We start from the raw sequence: 12,442 nt of genomic DNA, 5'->3' as shown, positions 1-12,442 counted from the left end.
GATCTTGCGCCGGAACACGTCCACTGGATCCATAGATGGACCTAGTCACACCAGCCTTTTTGTTCAGGAGCTCACGTAAATCATGTGCGGGCTTGTGTGCAGCATCATTAGCCGCTCTATCGCGGCCACGAGGTGGTCGTTCTGGCTAATCGGGCGTATTATTCTTTGGCAGACTGGGCTCTATGGCCTCGCCATCGAATTCTAGCAGCAGCTTGCGCTTTGGGTAGCTCTTTGTGTGGCGAACGCAGCCATATTTTTCTTCAGTGTCTAGCACTTTGTTCCATCTGCGGTTGACCGTATCCTGCGCGGCCTTAAGCCTTTGCTTCTGCTTCTTTAGGCTCCTCACGGTGGCCATAAGCCTTCTATGGAGGTTCTCTTGTTCCAAACGTTTTTTCGGGATGATGAATGTGTCGTCGTCTGGACTGTCCTCCTCTCCGGAGGCAGGTTGATGAGTTCTACCCTCGGGATCACTGTGATCGGGTGTCTGCTACGGGCTATGTTCGGCGTGACCTGGCTCATCCTGCTCCATCACTGGGTCCATATGCTCGTTGTTGCCACTGGAGTCGACCGGGGTGTCAATTTTTCTTACACTGTTATCGCTATTTTTACTGTGGCTGGGCTTAGAGCGGCGCCTGCGCCGTCGCTTTGGTTTCTGCCCGGGGGGATCATCCTCTGTTGCATCCTTTTTGTCGCCGTTGTCCTCTTTGGGTGTATCCACCATGTATATATCGTATGATGAGGTGGCTGTACAGCGCCCTGTGGGTGGTGGTTCTATGACATCTCCCGCATCGACGTCCATAGTGTCGATGTCTTCGGAGTCGAAGTCAACCGCATCGGTTAAGTCATCCACAGTTTCTATTAAGTGGGTGGTGGGTGGGCAGCGAATTCCTTCGTCGTCCGTATCCCACTCGAGCCGGACATAGTTCGGCCAAGAGTCTTCTGACAAAGAGAGAGACCTTAAAGAGTTTAGCACGTAACCAAAGGGCGAGTGCTGAAAGATATCCGTGGCGATGAACTCCGTAGTCCGTGCCCAATCAGATTCGATGGGTACGGATGCACGCGGTCTGGACCCTGAAGCCGGATACGAGCCCGAGGGTCCGGTGACACAGATTTCCTTAGAGGTGGAGTATGTGTTCGACTCCAACGCCGCTGAGTGTGCGGCCTCCATGGAGGGGTCCATCCACCCGTCCTCGGATGGCGCGATCTGCTCCAGATTGAAGTCCGGAGCTACAGCAGGTGTGATATCCTGAAGACTGTCCGACGGCAGATCTAAGACATGCTTGTCGTGACCGTTCGACGCTTCTAACGCAGGCCCGAATCCGTCGAAGATTAAGTCTCCGCGGATGTCGGACCTATAGTTCAAGTTTCCGAACCTGACCTGATGGCCAGGGGCGTAGCTGTCGATCTGCTCCAGATGGCCAAGCGACTTGGCCCGCAGTGTGAAGCCGCCGAACACGAAGATTTGTCCGGGGAGAAAAGTCTCATCCTGGACCGTATTGTTGTTGATGATTGAAGGATCCATCAAGCCTTGTTGCGACGACACAGAGGAACTCTCAATGAAAGCACCAATGTCGGTGTCAAAACCGGCGGATCTTGGGTAGGGGGTCCCGAACTGTGCGTCTAAGGATAATGGTAATAGTAGGCTGGGGACACGATGTTTACCCAGGTTTGGTCCCTCTCGATGGAGGTAATACCCTACTTCCTGCTTGATAGATCTTGATGATATGAGAATTACAAGAGTTGGTCTACCACGAAATCGTAGAGGCTAAACCCTAGAAGCTAGCCTACGATTATGATTGTTCTTGTCCTATGGACTAAACCCTCCGGTTTATATAGACACCGGAGGGGGCTAGGGTTAGACAGAGTCGGTTACAGAGAAGGAGATCTAACATCCGAATCGCCAAGATTGCCTTCCACGCAAAGGAGAGTTCCATCCGGACACGGGACGTAGTCTTCAATCTTGTATCTTCATAGTCCAACAGTCCGGCCAAAGTATATAGTTCGGCTGTCCGGATACCCCCTAATCCAAGACTCCCTCAGCCACTCTCAGATATTGAGTCCTGGAAGCTGGCCCGCGAGCGGAGTGATCGCAAGGACGGCGAGAGCAAATACTATGGTAAGACCGAGGAGCACGTGGAGTCTTACACTCAGCAATTTGAGAAGTTGCATCCAGATATTCATGTTCCTGAGGTCGCCCAGTCTCAGATCGATGACATGGCGGTGGTGGCCATCCAGGGGAAGCCCCATGGCCAGTATCCATGTTTTGATGGCTTGATCACTCCGTCGGTCTCGTACACACGGCTTCGGGCTACCAACCCGAGCCCGTTAGACAGTACGGGGCATTCACAGCCTCCCTTAGCCCACCAGCGTGTTGTAAGTACTTCCCCTTATCTTCTTCGTCTCTAACTTTCTTAGTTTATTTTCAGCACTTCCCACTTAGAAACAACCTCAATTTTGTAGGCATATCAGGCCTTTCTCGAGCATTGGCATATTGAGGTGCGGGAGTACTTGCAACAAGTGAAGGCAAACGATGATTACAACCGTCAAGCGATGGCGGTTAGTTTTGCCCTCTTAAAACCAAGCTAGAATTTGCACTTTCATTCCTTTTGACCTTCTAGTTTGCTTGTTTAACTAACATCCAGGCTATGTTGGCATCTTGGACTAACCGCACGGAGCCACCACAAGTTGGACACCCACCACCACCTGCGGGAGAGGCCCCACACATTCCCACGTTCGAGGAATGGGTGGCACTAGGCGGTGATAGTCTGGTTTGTACATTTTCCTAACTACTGACAAACTAGTTCTCGTTCATTCAACACTATCATATCATATTTACCGTTACAATCTTCTCTCAAACATGTAGGGGACCGGTGGCTCGACTCCTGCTACGTCGACCCCAGTCACTCCGATTTGGCAGAGTGATCCTGGTCTTGGCGGTGGTGGTTTTGGTGGAGGTGGTCTTGGCGGTGGTAGTTTTGGCGGAGGTGGTCTTGGCGGTGGTGGTTTTGGTGGCAGTGGTCTTGCTTGATGTCGTGCCATACGTTTCATGTTCTTACTTTGAAATGATGTTTCATGTCTTGCACTACGTATGTTCATGAACTTTCACCGGTGATGATCTTTAGATGATGAACTTGAGTATGTTTAAATGATGATGATGAACTTGAGTATGTTTAGATGATAAACTGTCATATTTCTGCATAATCCCATATTTTCTCCTTTCAAATGTTGTCAAAATGAATTGAAATGGAGAAAACAGGGAAAATTAAAAATATATATATATATATATGCCTACGGTAAAGTCGTCGGCATAGATGTGCCCAGGGCTCCCAGGGCCTGACACGTGGCAGGGCTATGCCGACGGCTTTGGCGTAGGCATAGCCCTACCGCCAGGAGACACCAGAGGACACCACGTGGCACGACTATGCCTACGGCAAAGCCGTTGGCATAGATTTCATCTATGCCGACGGCTTTGCCGTAGGCATAGCCCTGCCGCCAAGAGGCACCACGAGGAGCCACGTGGTAGAGGTATGCCGGCGGCCAAACTGTCGGCATAGATCTACACATATGCCGACGGCTAAGCCTTCGGCATATCTCTGCCACATGGCTCCTCGTGATTCGTCTGCGCTTTTGACGGCGCCGTCCGTTGCCGTCAAGCGAAAAACACTGCCGACGGCTAAACTATGCCAACGGCCGATCAGCAGCAGTCGGCATGGGCCCCTATGCCGATGGCAAAACTATGCCGACGGCCTGACAAGACTACGCTGACGTGATATATGCCGACGGGGCTATGCCGACGGTTGCCATAGGCATAGATCTATGCGGACGGGAGAAGACCTATGCCAACGGCCCATGGCCGTCGACATAGGCCGTGAGTCCGGTGGTGAACTTCGTTATGGCGCATCTCTTAATTCTATGTAGGCGACACTCAGGCGGCTACCAGGCATATTAATTTTGTGTTGTATAATTACCCTTTGGTCATAAACGAAACAAAGGCGTTTCCCACTGACATATATATGCACACTGAAATATTTTTGTTTCTTGGTGCTTTCTGGGCAAATTTAAAAAAATGAGAGAATTCAGAATAGCTACGAGAAAGAGTAGTCCAATCCATAATGATGTGCTGGAAAGTACAACACTTGTATTATTTGACCAACCATCAGTAGAAGCAAACACAAGTGGTACACAAGCAAACACAAGGGGCAAACTAATTACTAAGACTGAGGAAGACGCAATTAATGCAAAAATAGCTAATTTGGAAAGCAATATTCATATTTCGACTCTTAAGCTACCATCAAATAAAGTTGACTACATATTTGATCCCTCGCTTAACCAAAATTATACAAAAAAATACATAAATAGATCCATGCCCCTGTTAGTTAACATTCCACTACTAGGAAAAGGCCTACTAGTGGCGCACCTGTTTTGCCTACTAATGGCGCACTACAAGTGCGCCACTAGCACCACGCCATTAGAATTTTTTACTAATGGCGCACCACTGGTGCGCCATTAGTATCTGGTATACTAGCAGTGCACCATTAGTATAGCCCACAGTGCACCATTAGTATGCCTCCCAGGAGGCCATATTTACCCATGTGATTTGGCATACTAATGGCGCGCTAGTGGATGATGCGCCATTAGAGTCCTTTTTGCAGTGCGCCATTAGTGTGCTGAGTGGTGCGCCACTAGTATGAATATTAGGGATTTTTTTCTTTTCTGATATTTGCACAGGTTACAAAACATGTTACTGCACATAATATAGAGAGCACAACATATAAACAACAGATTTATCGAATACAATAGAAGATTAGTCTCCGAATACAATTCATCATATTAGTCTCCGAATTTAAAATACTGAACAAAGTTAGAACATACAAGTCTCGAAACCGCGAGTAGCGAGTTTGTCTTCACATTACAAGTCGATATCGATCATCTAAACTACCATCACATAGAAGAGAGCTGCGGTCATCACGATGAGCATAGTCGCGATGAAACTGGTCTTCATCCGGTTCCTCCAATGCTCCCTCCTCTCTCCCGCTAGATAGCGCGCGTATCTAACTTCCGCCTCCACCCTAGTGGTGTATCCTTTGTAACTGTTACCGCTGAAATGGTGAACCTGTCTCCGACACTCCTCCCAGTCGTCGTAGACTCCGGGAACCTTATCCTTGTACACGACATATGACGGCATCTCTATGCACTAGTCAAACAAAACGTTAGTAACAATTCACAGACAATACATAAGCAATATATAAGTATGCAACAAAAGGACCAGAAGAGAAAAGCAACACATTAATAGCACGATTCATGGTCCTACTAATAAATAGCATCGATTACATATAAGTTGAACGACTGTCCAAACCAAAGAGACATACAAGTTCATTAAATTTTAATATTACAACATGAGCCAATCGACATTTCAGATAGCATCACTACTTTCGACTCGACTCAGGGACCGGAGCGTGGATGAAGCCGCCGTCTTTCGTGATGGTCATGAAATCGCGGGCGTTGTCAGCCTGCATTTGTAGCGTTGTTTCTATCTCACTGTTGGACGGTTGAGATCCGAGGTAGAACTGCCCCGAGGTACGAAGGACATCTTGATGGATGATTTCCGCAAACTCCGACTAGATGCGAAAGAATTCTTGTCTGATGTCGGCGTCCTGGATTGCTGACAAGCGTGTGGCCCAATCTTTGAGATTATCTGGTAGCAGAAGGTGATTATGGTCCCGTACGATCGCCCGCCTATGATGGAGGGCATAGTAGGCATCCTTCTGACCGCCAAGCGGCTGCTTGACGCAGGGGAACATCGTATTGTGGGTGAACACATGCTTGCCATACCTACGAACTGGCCTCTTGAAGGTGCCTCCAGATCTGGCGTAGCCGGGGAGAGCATCATCAAGAACTTTCTTGATATTTGTGTAGTCTATCTTCGACTCACGGTCCGGGTCGAAATACGTGGCCAAGGAATATTTCGGGCTTAAGAGGATGAGTGTGCAATGTGTGTCACTGCACAAAACACGGAATGTTAGAAAAAAAAAGAACGATCAAAATCTAAGAACTCATATGTTACGGGGCGGTGAGGGGATGACTTACTCGGGAAAGTAAGGCACGAGGAAGTTATCCTTGTCTGGGTTTGCCAGAATGACGCCTTCGAGGTATGAACTCGTGACTTGCCGGTCCCCAGTGCTGCCCAAGATCTTGGCACGCATGTAGAAGGGGTCGACTATCACGATGTCCGGGGTCTTGTCTCAAATGATCCACATCTCCATACTCAGCGAAAACAGTCAAACGAAGGTGTAGTGCAGCGGATGAAGGTTAAACATAGCAAAGATGTCATCAAACCGCAGGAAAATCGTACCCCCGATGGCGCGATCCACAAAGTCCTTGCCCTTTGGCACCTTGGCCACGAAAACCGGGTATGCCACATCATTCTGGGAGAGACGCCGCTTCTCCAAAGAAAGAACACTGTCATGCAGACTCCGCATAGCACCAGTTGCAGTATTGAGTAGATTAGTCGGTAGCATCGCCTTACCCGCCACATCCACCCTCCTCGAGATATCCTTAGGTGAAGGTGGCCCGTCCTGAGCACGGATTGTACTCAGTGCCGGCTGGCTCGCACCACTCTTGTTATTCTTTTGTTTCTGTCCCTTCTTCTTCATTTGTTGTAATGGTATCGAGTTCTTCTCAGAGACCGCCTTCTTGAGCGTGTTGGGGCTGATAATATTTCGCACCTTGGCTATCTGAGGCTCGGTGAAGGCGGCAGCTGGAGGCATCTCCTGTGAACTGAATGCCAGACGACGCCTGTTGCAATTGGGTTTCTCCGCGGTACCAGCTAGATCGCGGTATTCTTTTTCAGGGTTGGGTTCTTGAGAAGGAGGCCCAAAGAATTCGTCACCGTACCCATGTTTGGCAAAGTACTTATCGACGTTGGTAAATGTACCGTCGTCGTTGTCGTCGTCGTCCAGATCCTGTGCCATATGCATGTCCAGATCCTGTGCCATAGGGATGTCCGGCATGTCCGGTAGCGTTGCGGCGGTCTTGCCATGGCTTGGCGCCGGCACGACTAGCGGTGTTGTCTGTGGGGTGGTGTCCCCCGCCCCCAAACGAATCTGGCACTTCGGCCAAAGTAGGGGCCAGCTTACGCAGGCGCTGAGGGTCATCACATCATCTTCGTCGGCCCCAGCGGGTCGAATCGGAGGTAACAACTCGTCGCAGCCTAGCAGCACCCGAACCAGTTCAACCCTATAGACGGTGGGTGGCATCGGATTACCGTGGAACACGGGGTTGCCCGGTTGAACGATTCTACCGTTGGCGACATCGATCAACTCGCCGCCCATGAAGTGCAGGAGAGCATGGAACATCGACGGCACCCTGCGAAAACATGTAGGACGTCAGGGATGCCCAGTCCAAGGCAAGGAGATGAAGTCATAGGCCGATAGCCTTAGTTACCGTGATGCCGTCGAGCTCGGCTAATGTCGAGGCACCGCCAACAGCGAGCGTGCAACTGACGGAAGGGCCGCTTGCTGCCGAGGTGTCGACCGGCGTACACCCGGGTGCATTAAGCTCCAATGCCCGTGCCGGCGCCGGAGACACGAATACCGCCTCCGCCGGAGACACCAATGGTGCCGCATGCGCGTTGTGCGAGTTGCTGGCCGTGAAGCTGGGAACCAGGGTCCGCCCCTGTTGGCCGCCCGCAATCCACGTCGTCAGCCCCTGAATCAAGGTAGGAACAATGGCGGTGAGCGTCGTTCCCAGTTGTTGTTGCACTTGCTCTTGGACAATTTCCGGAATCCGCGGCACTTGTGCCTTGAGTTCTTGAACCTCGCGCGACTGGCTTTCCAAGCTGGTCTTTCTCTCCTTCCGCCCACCGACATTATAGCATGACGACCATTTTGTGGACAAGCCTTTGCCGGCCACACGACCAGCTGACGACGGCTTACTGAGCTTATCCTTGTTTTTCATTACGTTCAACGCCCTATTTAGAGTGCTGTCCCAAGCAGGGGAGCTCTGAGATGACTCCGCGCTACTGCTTTCAGTCTCCTGCGGAAGGAATGTGAACCATTTAGAAATTTAGCTTCATTAATTAGAATGCAACCATATGGAGCTAATTACGCGGGGGTGTATTCCTTACCAGAACACGCTCAGGCGCCATGGTCTTTAGATCCGTGGTAAGCTCCTTTGTTACCGGGTCCTCCTTGTATCGGGCCCTAACATAGTTCTTGGTCTGCTTGTCACGGTATTTCTCGAAGCGGGGCGGTCGGCCTTGCTCGGCACGCTCCGCGTCCTCCTTGTCCCATATAGGCTCCGCCACTGTGTAACCGCCGGGACCGAGTTGGTGGACCCCTAAGTTCAACTCCCGCATTTCTTTCCCCCACTGACTTGATTCCACGGTTGCGCTGCTCTCGCACTTGATCTTGAACTCCTTGTAGTCATCTTCGCTGATCGAAGGATTTTTCGCCTTGATCTTCTCATAACTATCTCCTTTGTCAATCATTTTCTTCACCGCGCTTCTCCAAGTAGACAGGGCCGTGCTCATCCTCGTGAGGGCGGCACTGTTCACTTTATTCCCTGAGAGGCGTGTGTTTGCAAAGTCAGCGGGGAACTTATATCGTTCATGCAGCTTCGTGAAGAGGAGGCTGCGCAAATTCCCTCAGTCCTTATGCCTTAGGTTCTCGGTGTGGATCGAGACGGTGCTCCAGAGAATGCACCCAAGCTGAACCGAGTACCCCTTGACTAATTCTTTGGGCGCCGTTGGATGCCCCTCGGAGGACACTTCAGTAAATTCCTCCTTGACGGTGTCGAGCACGTTCGAGCGCCGGTCCTTCCGTTGCCTCTTCTGTTGGCTGCCATCTGTGCGTGTGCTGCCATCATCAGTGGTGGCATCCTCGGTGGCACCATCAGGGGTGTCGACCCCGACTCCACTAGGGGTTGTGTAGTCAGGATCGGTGTCTTCCGCGGCGTCCTCATAGCGGTGAGGTTCTTGCTCCATCTCCTGGGACAGCTCCCAGAATTTCTTGCCCGAACCGCCGGCCTCATCGTTGTGGGCCATGTTTCGCTCTAAATAGGAAAAAAGTTTGGTCAAAAAGTTGGTTATTGTCAAGGAACAAGATCATGGTCTCATCATTTAGGGTTTGTCGACACCGAAGCATCCTAAAAGATAAGCTTTTATCATTTAGGGTTTGTCGATGCAGAGGCACCCTAAAAGCCTAAGCTTTCATCATTTAGGTTTTTATCGACACCGAGGCACCCTAAGGTTTTATAATTTAGGGTTTGTCGACGCTGAGGCACCCTAAATGCTAAGTTAAGTTTTCATCATTTAGGGTTTGTCAGCGAGGGCAGTTGATCGTACTTAATTAAGTACTAAGATACCCGGGCCCATGCATTAGTCGCAAGTACCCCATATGTCCTATTTTTAGCAAAGTCATGCTAAAATTCACGGAAAATTTCAGCATGACCTTTGCTGAAAATAGGACATATGGAATACCCGAATTTGCCGGAACGGAAGTTAATCGACATTCCAGCAAACTCAAGGGCCTCTCGGGGTACCTGCAAAATCATCACGACACGATGGTCGGAGACATGACCTTTGCTGAAAATTGTTTTCTGTAAAAGATGATCATCATCTTTACAAGTCTTTCTCAATGTGATCAATTGATGGATCAACACGTAAAACATGTCCAATAAGTATGATTTATAGAGTCAACATCAGTATGAATATATATAAAGTTTTTCTTCATCAGCCAGGCCCATGCAAGTAACTGCATCCAGCAACTATTTCTGCTACTCTGTAACTAACTACACTCTCTATTTATAGAGTCATTTCAGATGAGATCAGATTGAGCTCCAACTCCAGCTGCAGCTGAGGGATCCATGAGCCATCATGCCAGCCAGCCAGGAAATAAATTTTACTTTCCAAAAGAAATAAAAATACAATGCATACATACATACTTAAGCAGGTAGATAGATAGATAGATAGATGAGCATGTTCATTTTACAAGAATGAATATAAACAAGCAAAGAATGCATGCATGCATAATAAAAGTTGGCATCTACTGCTACTGCTACTGCTTGCCTCTGCTGCTATTGAATATTTATAATTAAACGAAATTGTTCCTTTGATTACAAGTAAATGCAAATTTTCCATTAATTAAAACTAAACTGTTCCTTCATGATATTCTCTCTTCATCTACCCCTGGGAGTATTTCTAACTTGAAAATCTCTGGTGAACTGCCTGATGATGTACTGGCAGTACAAGCTCTCTTCTTTTCTTACATTTGCTTGTTCTGTACCTTTTTCTATTAACTGATTAAACATGCAGTGGAGTAGTGTATTGCAGTGCATGCAGTGGAGTAGAGTAGAGAATTTGCAAAGAACTATAGTATCCCTGGAGTAAATTGCAGTAGTGCAAGTTTCAGTAGACCAGAGAATATCTTCTCTCTTTTTTTTCTCTTCTCTCTTCTCTTTCTCTTCTGCCCTACAGTAGTGCCCTCCAACAGTAGTTCTTGCTTGCAGTAGTTTTAGGGAGTACTGCAATTTTGCAAGTTTAAAGTAAAACGTTTCAGTTAATGCAAGTACTCCTCTTGCTCTCTACTTTCTCTCTTCTCTTCTTCAGTTAATTAACTAAATTTTACTGATGCTGTTGTTAACCGAATTTTACTGATGTTGTTGTTGACTTGCTGTTAATGAACAGTGGCTAAAGATATATAAAAATTCATTGCAAATGTGCCATGTCAATTAAAACCCCAATGGATGAGAACTACCATTCAGTACAAAAACTCTTAGAAGTGAAGAAAAGGTTCTCCAAAATGAGTAGAAAGGGAGCATGCTAACATCTATACAAGCCAATAATGATTTACTACTCAATGGAACAGGGTAAGATAAACACCAGTCAATAAATTTACTACATCAAAAGGAGTAAAACTCAACAATGCAGCACTATCTCTGAACCTAACCTTTGTTTAGTATGGGTATGACAAATCAATGAGTTGGTCATCACAATGTCAAATGCCATTGGAAGACAATAAATCAGGTCATCACATAACAACAATTGGATGGCCTCGTGAACAACCAAGACATCCTTGAATGGCTGCCAAGTTACTACTAGCAGGCTCAAAAGTCAAGTAAACTGAAGATTGACCTTCTGAAGGTCTAAGTATGGCTGTGCTATCAGGTTACTACTAGCAACAACATGAAAGTACCAGACTTTGGTGGATTATCTCATGTACAAACAGCTGGAGCATCCGTAACAAGGTTAGGGCACAAACTAAATCAAAAGATAAAGGTATTTTTGTGAAATATGCAGTACCACATACTTTTGTCACAAAAAATGGCTACATAACTCACAAATTGCTTTCTAACTACCCATTTCTACACTGAATTTTGATTACTCAAAAATCATAAAAATTCTTTAACACTGATTTTTTAAGGGTTGCATTTTTAGGAGATCTACAGAAAAATCAGCTAGGTTTGCTTGGAATCGAAGATAAGGAGATGTTCAGAAACTTCCTCTGGTCACATATTGTTTCCAAGGTCACAACTTCCTCTGTTATAATATCCAGTCCAATTCTGAAACCAACTTCCTCTGTTCTAATATCAGGAGAGGGGTGCGGTTTGCACTATGAAATTGGCCCAAGGATTTTAATGGCGACGAGGTTTACGGTGAAGCACGGAGTTCCAGGAGGGGGTACCTCATCTTGCTGGAGCATGTCGTTGGAGCACAGCTGCTCCTCGGGCAGATCGGGCTCCCCTCCCTCCTCGCGATCCCGCAGTGGGGCGATGGGCAGCGAGGCGCCGGGGCGTTGGGGACGGTGGGGCAACGGGCGGCGAGGCGCCGGGGCATCGAGAGCGGTGGGGCGACAGGCAGCGAGGCGCCGGGGCGTCGGGGGCGGTGGGGCGACGGGCAGCAAGGCGCCGGGGCGTCGGGGGCGATGGGGCGACGAGCAGCGAGGCGCCGGAGCGTTGAGGGCGGTGGTGGTCGGGTGCGGCGGGGGCAGCGAGCACGGCTGGGGACGACGAACACGGGGGCGGGGCGGCTTAGCAATGGCGCACCCCCTAGCAGTGCGCCATTAGTATGTTTTTTTATAGCAATGGCGCACCCCCGAGCGGTGCGCCATTAGTAATCTTTTTTTTAGATAGCAATAGCGCACCACCCAACGGTGCGCCATAAGTAACTTTTTTTTTGCATAGCAATGGCGCACCAGCCAGCGGTGCGCCATAAGTAATTTTTTTTTATTATTTTTTGTTGCATCTAATAATTTTTTAGAAAATGAATATGAATATGAAACAGTAATATTTTTTTTATAAAAACAGTAATAATTTTTTTAAATATATCATCAAATTTGTTATTTGAAAATATTTATGAATATGAAAAAATATCATCAAATTTATTAGTTGAAAATATCATCAAATTTGTTATTTGAAAATATAATCAAATTTGTTTTTTTTTGGA

The sequence above is a fragment of the Triticum dicoccoides genome, chromosome 3B (assembly GCF_002162155.2).
Source record: "Triticum dicoccoides isolate Atlit2015 ecotype Zavitan chromosome 3B, WEW_v2.0, whole genome shotgun sequence".
NCBI classification, from domain to species: domain Eukaryota; kingdom Viridiplantae; phylum Streptophyta; class Magnoliopsida; order Poales; family Poaceae; genus Triticum; species Triticum dicoccoides.
The sequence above is the reverse complement of the archived record's forward strand: the minus strand, read 5'-3'. Positions refer to the sequence as shown.